Source organism: Maniola jurtina, chromosome 5, assembly GCF_905333055.1.
Source record: "Maniola jurtina chromosome 5, ilManJurt1.1, whole genome shotgun sequence".
Classification (NCBI taxonomy): Eukaryota; Metazoa; Arthropoda; class Insecta; order Lepidoptera; family Nymphalidae; genus Maniola; species Maniola jurtina.
In genome coordinates, this window is record NC_060033.1 from 12,232,719 (window position 1) to 12,249,283 (window position 16,565).

At 34.5% G+C, this 16,565-nt stretch overlaps 1 protein-coding gene across 2 annotated transcripts in view; it reads left to right on the top strand.

The window, feature by feature from the left end:
* The first annotated feature begins 11,639 nt into the window (after positions 1-11,639).
* LOC123865548 (calbindin-32) overlaps positions 11,640-16,565 on the top strand; it is a 61,800-nt gene continuing 56,874 nt past the window's right edge. The window contains exon 1 of one of the 2 annotated variants that reach the window (XM_045906638.1): positions 11,640-11,798. The gene's annotated coding sequence lies outside the window, so the exon portion shown is untranslated. The remainder of the gene's footprint in view (positions 11,799-16,565) is intronic. The other variant, XM_045906639.1, reaches the window with a different exon arrangement.

Below are 16,565 nucleotides of genomic sequence, written 5' to 3' on the forward strand. Positions count from 1 at the left end.
CTTTGTTTTTATCATGTTTGCCATTTTATTATATTTGACAGATTTTCAACCAATCTTTGTCCTTAATTTAACTTGTGCTTTTTTGTACCCATTTTGTACCCAAAGCACTGATCTCTACTAATACAAGTTGCACACTGGACCTGCGATTGCCGTCCTGTTTTTGAAGCAACTTGACTTTTGTCACTTTGGCGCTGATAGCAGCATTGAGGGTCATGTGAGCGTACTTGGAATTAAAATGTTAGTGATGAGATATTTGTTAACATCCAGCAAGTGTCACTGTCAACACGAAGGGTAATTGACACAAAGTCAAATTTTATTTCCGGAACTTATATCTCTATGCTGAGTTCATTTTGTAAAAATAAGTGTCATTTTGTACTCATTTGCGATTTTAGTGGAGATTTTAGTTTAGCCCAAGCTTTAATCCCTATTTGTTATTTGTGATTTTTTATTACTTTTTAGTAGAGATTCTGATGTGAAAACATTCAAAATAATTAAGTATTGAACCATAGAAACCGTAAGAAAAACAATTTCCTAGCCCATTACATAAAAGATTACGTATGAAATGGATAATACGTATTCAGAAATAGACATTTTTATGTCCCTGACAGCGACCCATTCACGGGATAGACCATTTTTCCTCAGTTTACGTTCAGCTCAGTTCATAAATTTTAATAGCCTGTGCGATGCTATTTGGCTGAGAAGCACTTTATTTTGGAACTGAAGCCGAATTTCTTGAACTCTTGGTGTAGGTAGGTAGGTAAAGTGCTTATAAACGGTTTCTACTTCGCCTTGACCTAGTGCCTGCTCAACAATTAAATATCACGTGTTCATCACAGACTTTACATGGATCTTAGTCTGAAACAAGTGTAAATTAATAACACCCCCGACAAGTGAAGGTTACAGTAACTAGAAAAGAGTTGATTCAAACGGCTCAACCGATTTTCTTGGATTATAGCTAAGAACACTCTCGATCAAGCCACCTTTCAAACAAAAAAAAAACTAAATTAAAATCGGTTCATTAGTTTAGGAGCTACGATGCCACAGACAGATACACAGATACACACTTCAAACTTATAACACCCTTCTTTTTGGGTCGGGGGTTAATAAAAGATTATTATTTACTTATTTATTTTATTTTAAAAACATCCTGGGGAATGCATGCCTGAAAGTTCTCTGTAATGCTCTGAAATCTGCCAATTCGCATTTGGCGAGCGTGGTGGACTGAGGCCTAAACCCTTTACATTCTGAAAGTAGAACCGTGCTCACTAACGTGACTGATGATGTCATTATAGTAACCGCTCTTCTTTTGCGAGTGATTAGCTTAAAGTCTGGTCTTTCTTGATTAGTTGTTTTTTAGGCTCTTATAGAAAGAATCACTTCGTTGTCTATCTATCGTGTCTGTCTAGAAACCTATAGGGATCTTCCCGTTGACCTAGAATCATGAAAGGCAGGTTGGTAGGTATTAAAACCCGTGAATTTGTGCTTAGAACACAAAAAAAAATGTTATTTATATACGATCACGATGTTACGGAATCCTTCGTGTGCGACTCACATTTGACCGGTTTTTTATTAGAATAGGTACTAATCTAACAAATACGTAAATCATAATTTCTGCAGTTAGCAAGATACCCTACTGTCTACAAACTGTTACATATTATATAAATCAACATAAAGAGGACAAAAACATGGGCATTAGAGAAAGCCCGAATTTTGACAAGTAGACTTGGTTTTTGTGAGGAAAACAGGAAAGTTTGTATTCCAGTTGTAGAGGAAAGCGATAACATAAAATTATGAACGTCTATTTATCCAACAATTTTCTATCTAATAAAATAAAATGCGAAAGTGTGTCCGTCTGTCTGCTAGGTTTTTGCAGCCCATCCGTTTAACCGATTTTATACAGGGTTAGCTTACATCCCTGGCACGGGTTACTTATTGTTCCGGGAAACCAAAGAGTTCCCTCGGGATTTTTTAAAAACCTATACTAGCCACGCGGACGAAGTCGCGGGCTTCATTTTGTTAAATAGTTAAATGTGCACTAATTGCAAGTGCAAGAAAAGTTGTTTGAATTTTCGAACGAAAAAGTAAACAGTTGTTTACTTTTTTACCCGACTGCGGCAAGGTCAAAAAGAAGGGTTATGATTTAGCAGTCTATGTATGTGTGTATGTATGTATGTATGTTTTTATCCAGATTCTGTGTGTTCCACCGTAGTGCCTAAACTTTTGGGCCGATTTTGATGAATGAGGTGTCAATTGATTCGTTGTAAAGGTCCGGGTTCTTAGCTCATAAATATAACTTACAACAACATTAAAATATACCAAGCGACAGAAAAACAATTTTACTCTAATATTTCAGCGTTTATTAAGATCATCGCAGTCGGGTTTTAGTTTTCTACTTTATTTACTAATAAAAGGCTTAGTAAGCTATTTTCACGTACCTACCTATAACACTCGTAGTTTGGTTGCCTCTGGAATACCGCCCATATTTTGTTTGTACATAAAAAAAGCCAGTAAACAGACCTAAATGCGGTAAACAACGATATTTTCTGGTGGCGGATAGTAAAATTGTTTACACTAACCAGTTTTATTACTGCTATTTATTATATCATATTCGTCATATTTCAAACATTTTGTCTGTCTCGAGACGATCGAATTACATAACTTTCTTACGTATATTTTTTCTATTCTATCAACATACTTTCCAGATATGCTGAATCACCAGATTTCCAATAAATGAGGGCTTTTTGTTAAAATTCTGTAAAAATACAGCCAAAACCAAACCGATATAACTATCAGAGATGCTTTACACAATAGACGAATTTAAAAAAAAACACTTGATACACGATTGATTGAACAATAAATTAATTAAAAGTAGGTATATGCCTGAAACATTTCCACTGGAATACTAATGTAACATTTCATTGTAAAAGTTATTTCTGCAAATAAAAAAAATTTGAATTCAAAAGTTCAGCTATTAAAAAAGAAATTCCCTGAATTGAACCAAACGAAAATTAAATCCATAGCAATAAAACCTTTGTTAGAGGTTTAAACTTTCGAGATACTTACTAAGAAAGTATATACAAGTGTAAATTAAAAATTTATAACACCCTCGCAAGTGAAGGTTACAGTAACTAGAAAAAAGCTGATAACTTTCAAACGGCTGAACCGATTTTCTTATGGACGATAGCTAAGAACACTCTCGATCAAGCCACCTTTCAAACAAAAAAAATCGGTTCATTAGTTTAGGAGCTACGATGCCACAGACAGATACACATATACACAGATACACAGATGCAAAGATACACAGATACACAGGTACAGACGTCAAACTTATAACACCTCTCTTTTTGGGTCGAGGGTTAAAAAGACTGACTCTCTATATTTTTATCGACATTTTATATTCTCTTAGATCCTGAACAAAGCATGTCTGCCATGTCTTTGCTTTAGCTCGGTACATTTCTGCAGGTCTAGACAAACAGCTAAATTTACTAAGACAACAAACCTAAAACGCAGTCTGTTTTATCATTCCGAAAGTTTGTACTGTTACTCGTGTTCTACTCATGCATCATACAAAAGAGCTTTTGTGTTACAAGTCTCCAGAGTTTTGTTATTTGAGGTGATTTACAGAATTACCCACTCCGAGATTTACTGTTCTGTCCTGTTCAAACAACGTTAGTCGTTACGATTCAACATGGTTTTGGATTTAGCTTCTGTTTCGTTTTACTTTTAGATTAACCTAAGGGATCGTACCTATGCAACGTTCTTGGACATTTAATTATATTAAATTACATATCTAAGCAAGTTTTTTCAACGGGATTTGCTTAAAAAATTAAGTACATATTTAATTATATTATTTTAGATAGACTGATTATATTATAGATTTACGTATTATTTCCTTACTCATGTCTCTTAGTTTTTTAACCCCCGACCCGAAAAGAGGGGTGTTATAAGTTTGACGTGTGTATCTGTGCATCTGTGTATCTGTCTGTGACATCGTAGCTCTTAAACTAATGAACCGTAGTAGCGTAGGTACCTACTTGTATTAGTATTAGTGGAGGTCCACGAAGTCAACACATAATCGCAATACAAGTAAAACATACAAATATTATAGATACTTAATATTACCTAGAGAAGTCTTTGAATAGCAATAAAGACACAAAAAATCAAAAGATTGAAAGAGCTTAGGTAAGTATGATTTCTAAATATTTTATCAAGAAGTCTTTGATCGAATTTAAGCCTTTGATCCCGAAATAGGTACATCATATCGTTCATTTATTAGTGAAGTAAATGTAAAAGGACAGAAATTTAAACAAGGCAGTAGGTACAATATTACATTGTTCCTTACTATTGATAAATCTAAATCAAATAATCCAGCTCCGCTGAACCCTTAATAATACGGGTGTAATTACTGTTTAACGTGGACCTTCCTTCACTGAGGACTGGCCAAGTTATTTCATTACCTACCCTTTTCACCTTTGAACTTGGCCAGTAGAATAATTTCAAATGTAATTAAGGCAATATAACGAAGTATGAAGGAATTTAGTCTTTTATTCCCTTATATTTTAATGTATAAGAAATACATTAATTAATTAATTATAAACCGGTCAGGAGGCATTTCTGAGAATCTTTTCTTGGTGCTGGTGATGGTCTACGTTATAGAAAATATCATACTTATTGCAAAATCTCAATTTTCTAGACACAAGTGGTTGAGCTGTAGGTACGTGGATATGTCATATGTATAAATTTTAGATCTATGGTTCACTGTAATTCACCACTGGTTTGGAATGCCCTTTCTTCCGAGAAAAATCATGAAGAAACCTGCAGGCGCTTGCACTTTTCAAGTATCCGCTTACATTCTCAAAACTTTTACATCCCAGCTGGGATGTTTAATGTTAAAATAGGTACCTAACAGGTAGGTAATAAAATAAACATACGAGGGTGCCATAGTCATCTTTGACTAAACCCCTGAAAGAAATTAAGATAAAAGTAATAGAATAAGCATAATATTATGTAAAGTTCATAAGTCTTGTTAACCCCCGACCCAAAAAGAGTTTTACGTGTGTATCTGTGTATCTGTCTGTGGCATCGTAGCTCCTAAACTAATGAACTTATTTTAATTTAGTTTTTTTTTGTTTGAAAGGTGGCTTGATCGAGAGTGGTCTTAGCTATAATCCAAGAAAATCGGTTCAGCCGTTTGAAAGTTATCAGCTCTTTTCTCGTTACTGTAACCTTCACTTGTCTGGGGTGTTATAAATTTTTAATTTACACTTGTTGAAGTGCTAAAATTACACTGGAGTGGTTAAAATTACATATTGTGTACTTTTTGGGAGTGTATTCAATTTAATGGGCACTTAATCACAAATCGATTATAAAGGCATTGCTTAACAAGTAGGTTATTTCCATAGCAGTAAAAGGGATCTAAATCCGAGTATCGTAAAGGTATCGGGTGTTTGTAATCGAATGGCAACGTACGAATTACGATCCATATCGATTCCGTTTATTGCTCGGACATCATTTCTAAAATCGTTCATTGATTTCTGTTGCGTTACATGTTTAGGTAACCTGCTTATGAGGACTTTGATGTTATTGGATGTGTTATTTTCGAAATTTTAATACTTAGCTTTATCAAAGACTAACTATCTGCATAAAGAAGCGACACTCACATCCCCACGTGGGCAAGGTACTCGTAAATAGGTATTAGGTAAAGCGTTGTCCTTGTCCCGCTTGATTTATGTATAACTGTTCTTATCAATAGAGTAGATGATAATCGGTTCGATTATTGAAGTGTCGACGGTGTGGTTTTATAGCTTTGAATAGAGGCCTGCTTAGAGCACTATGCACTTTGACTCGTCTAGAATTTTTTTTTTCACATATGATTTTATCAGAAGGGCTAGTATAGCTAATAATTATTATTACAATTACTCCTTCATTCTGAATTCTGTACGCTCAGCCAACTATCATCATCAGCATCAATAAATCAAAGACACAAAACTAACTTTTTCTACAATATGTAGGTAGATGATAAATGGACATTGGACATATGAAAGTAATGTACAACCAACCTTTGGTATATAATAAATTCGACACTTAATATTAATAGCCAGATACCGCGTACGTTATTTACGCTTCACACTAACACACGGCACTAAAAATATTGGCTCTTTGAAAAAGTCTCTTTGATGTTCTATGAGATGATGCTATAAAGAAATTTCTAATCAATACGTTAACATACATTATACCTAATATTTATAACTGCTATGCTGATATGTTAACCAAGTATTACTTTATATAGACAATTTTGTGGAGGTCGGGGGTTCGATCCCGAACACGCACAACAAACTGTAAAAGTTAGAGAACTTTCACAGTTTGTGTTCGTTCGGTAGGTACTATGTGGGTTTTAAGAAATTAAATATCTTTTGCTTTAATGGTGAAGGAAAACATCGTGAGGAAACCTGCATGCCTAAAAGTTCTCCATAATTTTCTCAAAGGTGTGTGAAGTCTGCCAATCGGCATTTAGCCTCCGCATCCGCATTCATGATAGAAAAAGAAAAACGTGTAAAATCACATGTGGTGAAATCACAATGAAGAAAAAAATCACCTATGAAAATGATTGAAAAGTAGCAATAATCCCCATCTGTACTACATTATACCCATACCTGATTGGAATCAGGTCAGAGCCTTTATATGTTTCACTCATTGTTTATTTTCTCACCACACTGGCCACATTTAGATCACATACGCTGACCTTTTCTTAACCCATTATAGCCTGAATTATTTTAAGGTCTCAGAATTGAGTTTTTCATTGATATGTTGTTATTATGGACCCTATTAGTCAGATCTAATCATCAGAATTTTGGTGCAAGTCTTACTTCTGGAAATAACCATGGATGCTGCATGGCACCGCTAGGCTCCTACCGTGTCTTTTCAAATGTCTCATAAATTTCTTATAACTGATTGTTACCAAAATATTCTACCACAATTTGATAAGAATTATTAAGGTATTAACTCTTGTATAGTTCAAGGTACAAAATTGATTAAAAGATCCAATATATTACATGAACATTTACATATTTTTCCATAAAATTACATATTATTTGTAGGAAGCTTGTAGGTTGCAGGGTGCACAGAGCCCCACGATGCATTTATTGCACTGTAATCTAGTCTGACTGACAATACTGTTACCCACACTTGCAACATGACTCGCTGGGTACCAATAAATGATTTCTGCTGTCATAACATATGCTGTCAGACCCGATTGCCAGTATTTTTTAGATGTTTTTGCTTGGTGTTTGAAGCTGATAGGCGGCCACCACGTCGTGGCGTATTTTTGAACTGAAATAGGTATGAACAGATGTAGAGCCTAGCACCACTTCACATCTAGCATTGAGTTGCCGATCAGTGGGATTATTTATGAAACCACCCTCATCTTTGTCAGATAGGATTATAGGGTCTGGAGCTTGAATTTATAGCAATCGAGGCTTGAGTTCATGGTCTTCTTTTAGTATAGCAAGTGCCTCATGTAATGTACAATCTCCGTTGAAACAAAAAAGCCATTACATAAGGAATAACTAAAGAAAAGACATAAATTAGATTTTTAGTATACATAATAAAAAGACATCATAATGACCTAGCGGTGCCGTAAGGCATCCATATCTTTTAACATGCCATAATTCAAACAATAAAACAAAATACGACAGTTTTATGATATGAACAAGTCAATGCAAGGTTTGGCATCAAGTGTAAATGCATAAAAGTATTACATTACTCAAAATAAAAAAATTATGACCCCCTTACTTGAATGTTGCATCCATTATTGGCAGCAATTTCACATCACTGATTTACAGGTGCTCGTGCAGGTCACAAAAAGCTTATGGGACAAAACAAAGTAAATGGAGTAATGGCTATGTCCCTCTAGCATGGCATTGACAACAAACCACTTGACTTCACCTCTTATTACAAGGACTGGGCCCGACAATTTAAACATACGAAATTGGGTGCCATATGGCACCGCTAGGCTATAATGGGTTAAACTCCAATCAAACCTTAATTCAATTTGGAAAGTTTATTTAGGTTTAAAGCCTGGTTTGTGGTTTAGAATTGAAGTGAAAACAGAATGGTTCAAAGTGGTTTGATTTAAGGCTTTTTTAACCCCCGACCCAAAAAGAGGGGCGTTATAAGTTTGACGTGTGTATCTGTGTGTCTGTGTATCTGTGTATCTGTGTATCTGTGTTTCTGTGTATCTGTGTATCTGTCTGTGGCATCGTAGCGCCTAAACGAATGAACCGATTTTAATTTAGTTTTTTTTGTTTGAAAGGTGGCTTGATCGAGAGTGTTCTTAGCTATAATCTAAAAAAATTGGTTCAGCCGTTTAAGAGTTATCAGCTCTTTTCTAGTTTTCTTGTAGAAAAGAAGGTTAGATAACCGTTAGGTTCATAATATTATGTCAATAGACAAATGTCAAGCTGTCAAGATGAACGTTGCCTAAATACATAATTATTTATTTGAAAATGATGTTTTGAAAACTCAAATACTTTGGAACGTCGGGGGTGTTATAAATTTTTAATTTACACTTGTTAGAAATATCAACTAACCCTAGTTGTTCCCTAGCGCACATTAAATTTTGAATTGTCAGGATTCAAACTTGCATCTCCCTGGCAAGGCTTGGGAACAGTTCGAAAAATTCGATTTGCGAATGTTGTGATCGGTGGGACTAACCTAACCTGATTAATTTAAAGTAAGTATGGTGTTTTTAACCCCCAACCCAAAAAGGGGGGTGTTTTAGTTTGACGTGTGTATCTGTGTATCTGTGTGTCTGTGTATCTGTCTGTGTCATCGCAGCTCCTAAACTAATGAACCTATTTTAATTTAGTTTTTTTTTGTTTGAAAGGTGACTTGATCGAGAGTGTTCTTAGCTATAATTCAAGATAATCGGTTCAGCCGTTTGAAAGTTATCATCAGCTCTTTTCTAGTTACTGTAACCTTCACTTGTCGGGGGTGTTATAAATTTTTAATTTACACCTGTTTATAAAAAAATAAGGCCTGCTTGATTTCAACCTGAGCAAGTGAAAATGCAGCTAAAGAGCTACGCTATTAAAAAAGACGATAACATGGTCGCGAGTGAATGTTATTTCGATCAAGAATAGTTTGATTTTGCTCTTTGATCAAAACTGAAATACCTAGTATCGATTATTTTTGAGCGGAATCGAAATGAAAATGCTTTTTTTTTGAAATGGCGTTTCTGACGAGCTGGTTAAAAAATTGACTAGGTTTCCGAATCCTGCTCAGTGCTCCCTGGGTATCATGCAAAAAGTAGGTACTCTGTGCTGGGTATTGCGCCCGGAGCGATTTTGAGCGCTAGGCTACGGTACTTGCCAGTAACTGAACTAGAGATGTTACGGAGCGGAGGTTCGATTCCGATTCTGAAATTTCAAAGCTTCCGTCGGTCGGTTGGAATTCTGCCGGTTCCGCAATTTTTAGGGTTCCGTACCTCAAAAGGAAAAACGGAACCCATATAGGATCACTTTGTTGTCTGTCTGTCTGTCTGTCCGTCCGTCCGTCCGTCCGTTCGTCCGTCCGTCCGTCGTGTCTATCAAGAAACCTATAGGGTACTTTCCGTTGACCTAGAATCGTGAAATTTGGTAGGTAGGTAGGTCTTATAGCACAAGTACAGGAATAAATCTGAAAAACGCGAATTTGTGGTTACTTAATAAAAAAAAAATTAAACTGTGTTTCAATTTTCAAAGTAAGATAACTATACCAAGTGGGGTATCATATCTTAAGGGCTTTACATGTACATTCTAAAACAGATATTTATTTATTTTTATGTAAAACAGTTTTTGAATTATTGTGCAAAATGTTGGAAAAAATACCCCAGTACCCACGGAACCCTCAGTGCGCGAGTCTGACTCGCACTTGGCCGGTTTTTTTAAATGTATTTAAAATTATTTAGAAACTTGAAAGTGTAGGTAAAGAGAATTTAAATTATGTAATTTTCATTATTTGAAGACAGTTCAAAAGGTCAGCTCTAGTCCTCTACTCGTGTAAGCCATAGTAATTAAACTTGTAAAAGTTAACCATAATATTAATATGCTTGCACTCTTCCTTTGAGCCTGAGACTGAACGTACTTTGCACACATATTAAATTGCTCGCATATTAAAAAGGTAATCTATAATTATTAATTTTATAGCTACTCGTAGCTTTTCCCGCGACTCTTATCATATTAATATTATAATTACGAAACTGTGTGTCTCTCTATCTGTTACCTTTCCCCGAAAGCTATAGCTCATAGCTAGAATCCCAGAGGTGGGCATTGGTTACTTTTTATCCCGTATAATTAAAGAGTTGCCACGGATTTTGTAAAAATCTACATCAACGCAGACAAAGTCACGGAATAAGTATATTTTATAAGTAGATGCATATAATTATAATTTTATAAACCTTTGGCGAACAGGAAACAGCATTGAAGTTGTAAACGTTTATTTCTTGATTGAAATCTACTTAGGTAGGTACGTTGGGTTTCAACTTCAATCTATTCTATTCGATTTTAGTGTATTTTATTTATAATTTTTATGATAGTCTTTTAACTTACACTTCAAGGAAAATTATTAGTTTATGTTGATGTTTGTCAAAATATTAATAAGTGATTAATTAACTGACCACATGATTGGCCGAAAATAGAAACCGGACCTTAGAAGTTATACGCGAATACACTGACGAACGTGGATTGTGTCTTATTTCATACTTCATCATGATCGACGCAGCGCCGGCTCACTACAGAGCACGGGTCTCCTCTCAGAATGAGAAGAGGTTTGGCCATAGTCTACCACGCTGGTCAAGTGCGATTTCATACTTAGGTAGAGATATTTAAAATTATAATAATATGTATAGTAACTGTACTGATGTAAGCGTTTTTAATAATGCATTATTATGCAATATATGCAATATGCATAACTTATGAAATATCGTTATCGTGTGGTATTCATATTAAAATGTAAAGGTAATCGCCCATTTTGTTGAAAGTTTTTCAAGATATTAATGCACTTTTTAAAAATAATAAGTGCTATTATTATTACAGAAGATAATATAAACTACTTATGTACTTCTTCCTGTGCCAAATTTAAGGATCGTGGCTCTCTACCCCTTCGATATCATTTTTTTAATGATTTTCTTCCGTTTTTCTCTATTTTCAGCAACGTCGATGGCATTACAGGTAGGTACGTGTGTGGCGACCGCTCGTTTTATTTATCAGTGAAAGAATTATCAGAACTGGATCTCGGATCATTAGTTCCGAAGATTACCCCTTACATACAAACTAACTTTTGTCTCTAAAATATTAAGAAGACCTCGCAAGCTATAATTTTCCTAATGTTAATGAGCGACGAACTTTATTAACCTTGCAATATTTTAATGGAACCTACTCCAAAACATATCCGAGCAAAGCGGAAATATGTGAAACCACGTTCCTCCCAACAGAATCCAACTGCGAACAGCCTCTCGAAACTAGCCAGATTAATACTGGAGTTTTCAGCAAACCGCCCAAGTTCAGACGTCGCTTTTCTATGTTGTAATAAAACTTTATGAAGGCTCTCAGATTCCGCCCGTTTATCTAACTCAACCCCGCCCTCCAGCAACGAACGTGAAACATCCCCTGTGCCTTTCCCTTGATTCATTCATTCGCGGCCCTACCCTCTAGCTGGGTGCACGTCCTGTCGTGACAAATTCGCGTCGTGTAGAGGTAAACATTAAACAATTAAACCCGACGTTATCTGATAGAGAAGACAGAAGACATCGCCGTAATAAGGTAAGTTCCATATATCAGACTTTTATTGTGTTCAAGGTTTCCGCGAATTCGTTTGACGTGTGAATATTATTCGTGTTTTCGTTACACAGCTGGTTATCTGTTACTACTTCAAACACACGGGAAGTTTTACGTGGGATAGGAATAAATTATTTGTTTTACTATTTTTCTAAGTATACTGAACATTTATCACCTCTACCTTTGCCTACCTTTGTTTGACAAGAAGGGTGTTTACAAAAAATATATATTTAAAAACGGTAAATATAGATTTACTTATGACGAAACTTAATATTAACCAAAATTGGTAAATCCTTGTGGAACTTTTGATTTTACCCGTTAGCATTTTTTACTAGACGATGTAGGTCACTTTGTCCTAGACCCTAGTGTAGGTATTTAAATCCCTTGGGATCTATTTGATTTTTTTGAATATTATTCCTATTCCGTCACCAGATACGCATCTCTGTATGTTCTGTCAGATTTGATCAAAATCGGCTAAACGGATTTGCTGCGATAATGTAACAGGCAGACACACAGTTAAGTATTTATTATATTAGTATGGATTTTTCCAATTTTTTTTGTACATACCTATTTTTGTATATTGAACAACTTCTATTAATCTATACTAATAAATAAAATTGGAGTGTCTGTCTGTAATTTCGAAATAACTACCTCATATTAAGCTCATATGGTTATTTGAACGATACCAACACTGAATCACACGTTTTTAAAATTTTTGTCTGTCTGTCTGTCTGTCTGTCTGTTTGAAAAGGCTAATCTTCGGAACGGCTGGACCGATTTTGACGGGGTTTTCACAGACAAGTAGAGGATTGATCAGGGAGTAACATAGGCTACTTTTTTAACCGACTTTCAAAAAGGGAGTTGTGTTTTTCTTCCTCTGTACACCGAAATCTCCGAGATTTCTGAACCGATTTGCGTAATTTTTTTTTTAATCGATAGAGGAACTTTGTGACTACTTTCCCACGGGATTTCAGACCCTAAATCCACGCGGGCGAAGCTGCGGGCATCCGCTAGTACAAAATAAGCTTATGGTTCCATGTGATTTACGAGTTAAATACCTGCAATTAATTCAATGTGAAAAATTGGTTAACAGAACAACGAACTTAAATCATAGAAAATTTTTAGCATTGTTCCCCTTTTTGATTTATGACCATTTATAGCCATAATACCAGAGCTGGTTACATGTGCGTAGGTACATAATATAACTATAAAGTGAATTAGCCTAACGCGCCTGTATCTTCGAAAGCCCTAATCTCATAAAATATGTCTTGGGAAAGCATAAAAAGATTCTTTAAATATACCTAGTTATAGTTAAGGACACCCAAAGACAAGCCAAAGCGATTTAACTATATAACTATGTGTTGTAGGTACTAGAATATATAGGGTATTTTTGTTTCCTATCGGTGAATTGATGGGTGACCCAAATGTGGTGCTCCAAAATTAGGTCAATTAATTTCCCCCTGTAGATAAGTTTCGACTTTCGAGGGTTAGGGAAAATGTCCCAGTCATGTATAACATTTTGTCCCTAACTTTAAAACATACAATATTATTGAGCAAATCTCTAGTATTAATATATTAACGGAGTAGGTACCATGCTTCATAATTAGTAATTTGTGTTTTGTGTTTTCTTTGATTTTTATAGTAATGTGTTTTTGTCTGTTTAGTAAAGTAGGTAGGTTTAAATAAATATTTACTCGTAGTACAGTTTATTATAAGTGTAGATTAAGGTGTATGGATAAGTTAGTTATGTACGTTAAAATAAGAGCGCCACCTCGCTAACAAACTGGCCCACCAGTTTGGCGAGCTATAATTATTAAAGATCCATGTTAAATTATTTTGATTAAATAAATTAAAAAAAAAAAGAAAAGTAGTTTACATTTTGCGACTTTAGCTTTTGCCTGATAATAATTTATTTCCTGTAGCAATCGTAAGTAATGTAGTTAGGAATCGATCAGTGAAAGAATTTTCCTGGCTCCAAAAAAATATATTCGGTAATATTTTTTTTTTCTTTTTAGTGTTTATTGTTATTGAAGTCGGGTTTTTTTAAATTATTCCTTTTATATGTCGGTATATTTCAAGAGGCCTATATCCAATGAGGGATCCTTATCGATAAAATAAATGTATATACACTAACACTAGCATATTATACCTACTAACGTTATTTAGACTAAGAAACTAAATTGTAATAGTTAAGATTAGACATAAGGAAAAATTTGTAAGATAAGGAATAAATAAAGGCTTAATAATAATAAAAAAAAAATTCAAGATGATACCCGCAACTTCGTCCGTGTAGTTTTATTGTTTTCAAAAACCTAAAGTAAATAAAAAGTAGCCTATATTACTCTCCAGGTCTTTAAACTACTTATTGGTTATTCACGCAAAAATCATTTCGATTTGTTTTTCCGTTACGACATGCTTGACACTTAAACCAACAAACAAACACAATTCCACAAATAATAATATTAGTATACCATAGATCAGAACTTATCATATCGATGATTATTATATTCATAGGATATAATTAATATTTCTTGTTTTTGTTGATTCTCCTTACAAAACATTCAATTAATCAAACTGTACTTTATTTCCCATCTGTTAAAAATATTATTTAATATCCAATACATTATTATATATACTCAATATAATATAGTTACCCAATATATTATAATCTAATACGACGTACCTATTAGTTCGCCTACTAAGGTTGCGAAGGTCATATAATCCTTAATAATAGCTCGATTTAATCCGGCAATCTGTCTGTGGATTAGCAATTAGAATATTAAACAGGCCCGGGAAAGTGCTTGTTCAGAGAATATATTTAAATAGGGATTACCTTAGTGATAATAATTTAGGATGACCTTACTAGTGCAATAGTGAAGGAAATGTTTTAGTAGGTATATATTTATTTTCTTAACCCCAAAAAATTGTCATCGCTCCGTTAAATACCTAATAAAAACCATTCAAGTGCAAGTCGGACTTTAATTTTTTTTATTTGCAGCTATTTTGTCATTTTTTTCATTTTTTGCTATAGAGGCAATAACAATATGCACTTTGTGACAATTTTAACTTTCTATCATACCGTTCATGAGATACAGCCCGCTGAAAGACCCGAACGGACAGACGGGTGGACTTTTTACAATTATTACAAATAGGATAGCCTATTCCGCGCCTGCGGTTGTTTTTCTTGTAAAAAAAACAAGTAGAGTATGGGCATCTATCGGTAATAGAGAAAGAAAACACCTAGTCAGCGTTTTCCGAGTGTCGAAGGACGAGGGGTCGAAAGTTCGTGACAATTACCAGCTATAGAAAAGTGCCTTAAATAGGATTCTGTCGGAAAAGTTTTTGTACAAATGTCTAGAAGTAAATGACGTCTTTTTATCCAAAGCAACACAGCTTTATCGATACGAAAGTTGTGCGTATTAACGCACAAGTTTAGGCTGGAAAAATATTATGTACTTCTGCGCAAAGAACACTTTAGAAATTACCTAAAATATTAAAGGAATTTTGACAGAAATTAGGTAGGTTGGTACACTTAATGAATTCCTTGACAGTATAATTTAGTTTTCTTTCATCAATTTCGTGGCATTCACAAGGCTGTAATCAAACAAATAATATAATAAGTAGGTACGCCTACTCGAGTAAATTAAAGCATGTTGGATTTAACAAGTTTATTTCCACGCTCAATAATTCTACTTTGTGTAGAGAATCATGCCAAACTCTTGCCACTTGACATGTTTTTAACAAAACAATTGTGCCAAACAAGGCGATGAAATGAAATGAAATTTATTTATTTTAGTTAGGTATTATATTATATTTTTTAAGGTTTTTAGTTTTAGGTTCTTTGTTTTAATAATTCAGATTTTAGATGTTCACTCTTGTATATATTATAATATTATGTTTGGTAGTAAATTAAGAAGGTTTTTCGCGAGATCACAAGAACATTCCTAGAGAATTAAATCTCTATTTATCAAAAAAAAAAATTGCTAAATATGAGTTGAGTACCTACATAGGATGTTCAAAATAATATTATAACTAAGTATAAGCAATCTTCATATTCTACCACATAATATGCAAATATTCAATTCTCATCAGGAATAATCTAAACAAATAATCCTGGATGCACGCTACCACTTTCTTTTAAATATAAATACCCGACTACGTAGTAGTTTTTAGTAATTATTTGTATGTGTGTATGTGTTCGTATATCGATCCCTCATTATTATGAAACTACTCATTAAATGATAAAGGTTTTGTTGGCGTAAGAGAGATTGTAACTTAAAAGTTGTGTCTAATCTGAACCCGATGCATATATTATGACTGTGAGTTGTACAAAAACAGATCTGGGCTTATGTTTTCATAATCCTCAGTCTATGACGTGCACAAACTGCCATGTTGCAAGTTCAGATTTTGCGATCACTGCACTACAAAGTATAAGTAGGTACCTACTTGCCTACCGCAAGGAATTTTTGATTGAGATCGACTCGCGTTGTACACGCGACTTGGCAGAATCACGCGCTGCTGAGCCTTGACCGAAGGTTGTACTGTTTCGTGAACTTCACATTGAATTCATGACCGGATACATAATTTTTAATAGCTTCGATATGTTTCTCAATTTTTTTTGGCATAAGCTCTTATCGCAAGGCAAACAGTACCTACCTAGGGTAAGTAGATATTAGATAGGTTTTCCATGGATGAAAGATTAGAGGTTTTCAATCCCTACGTAAGTATGCCAGTGTCAACGGGTCTCGATTT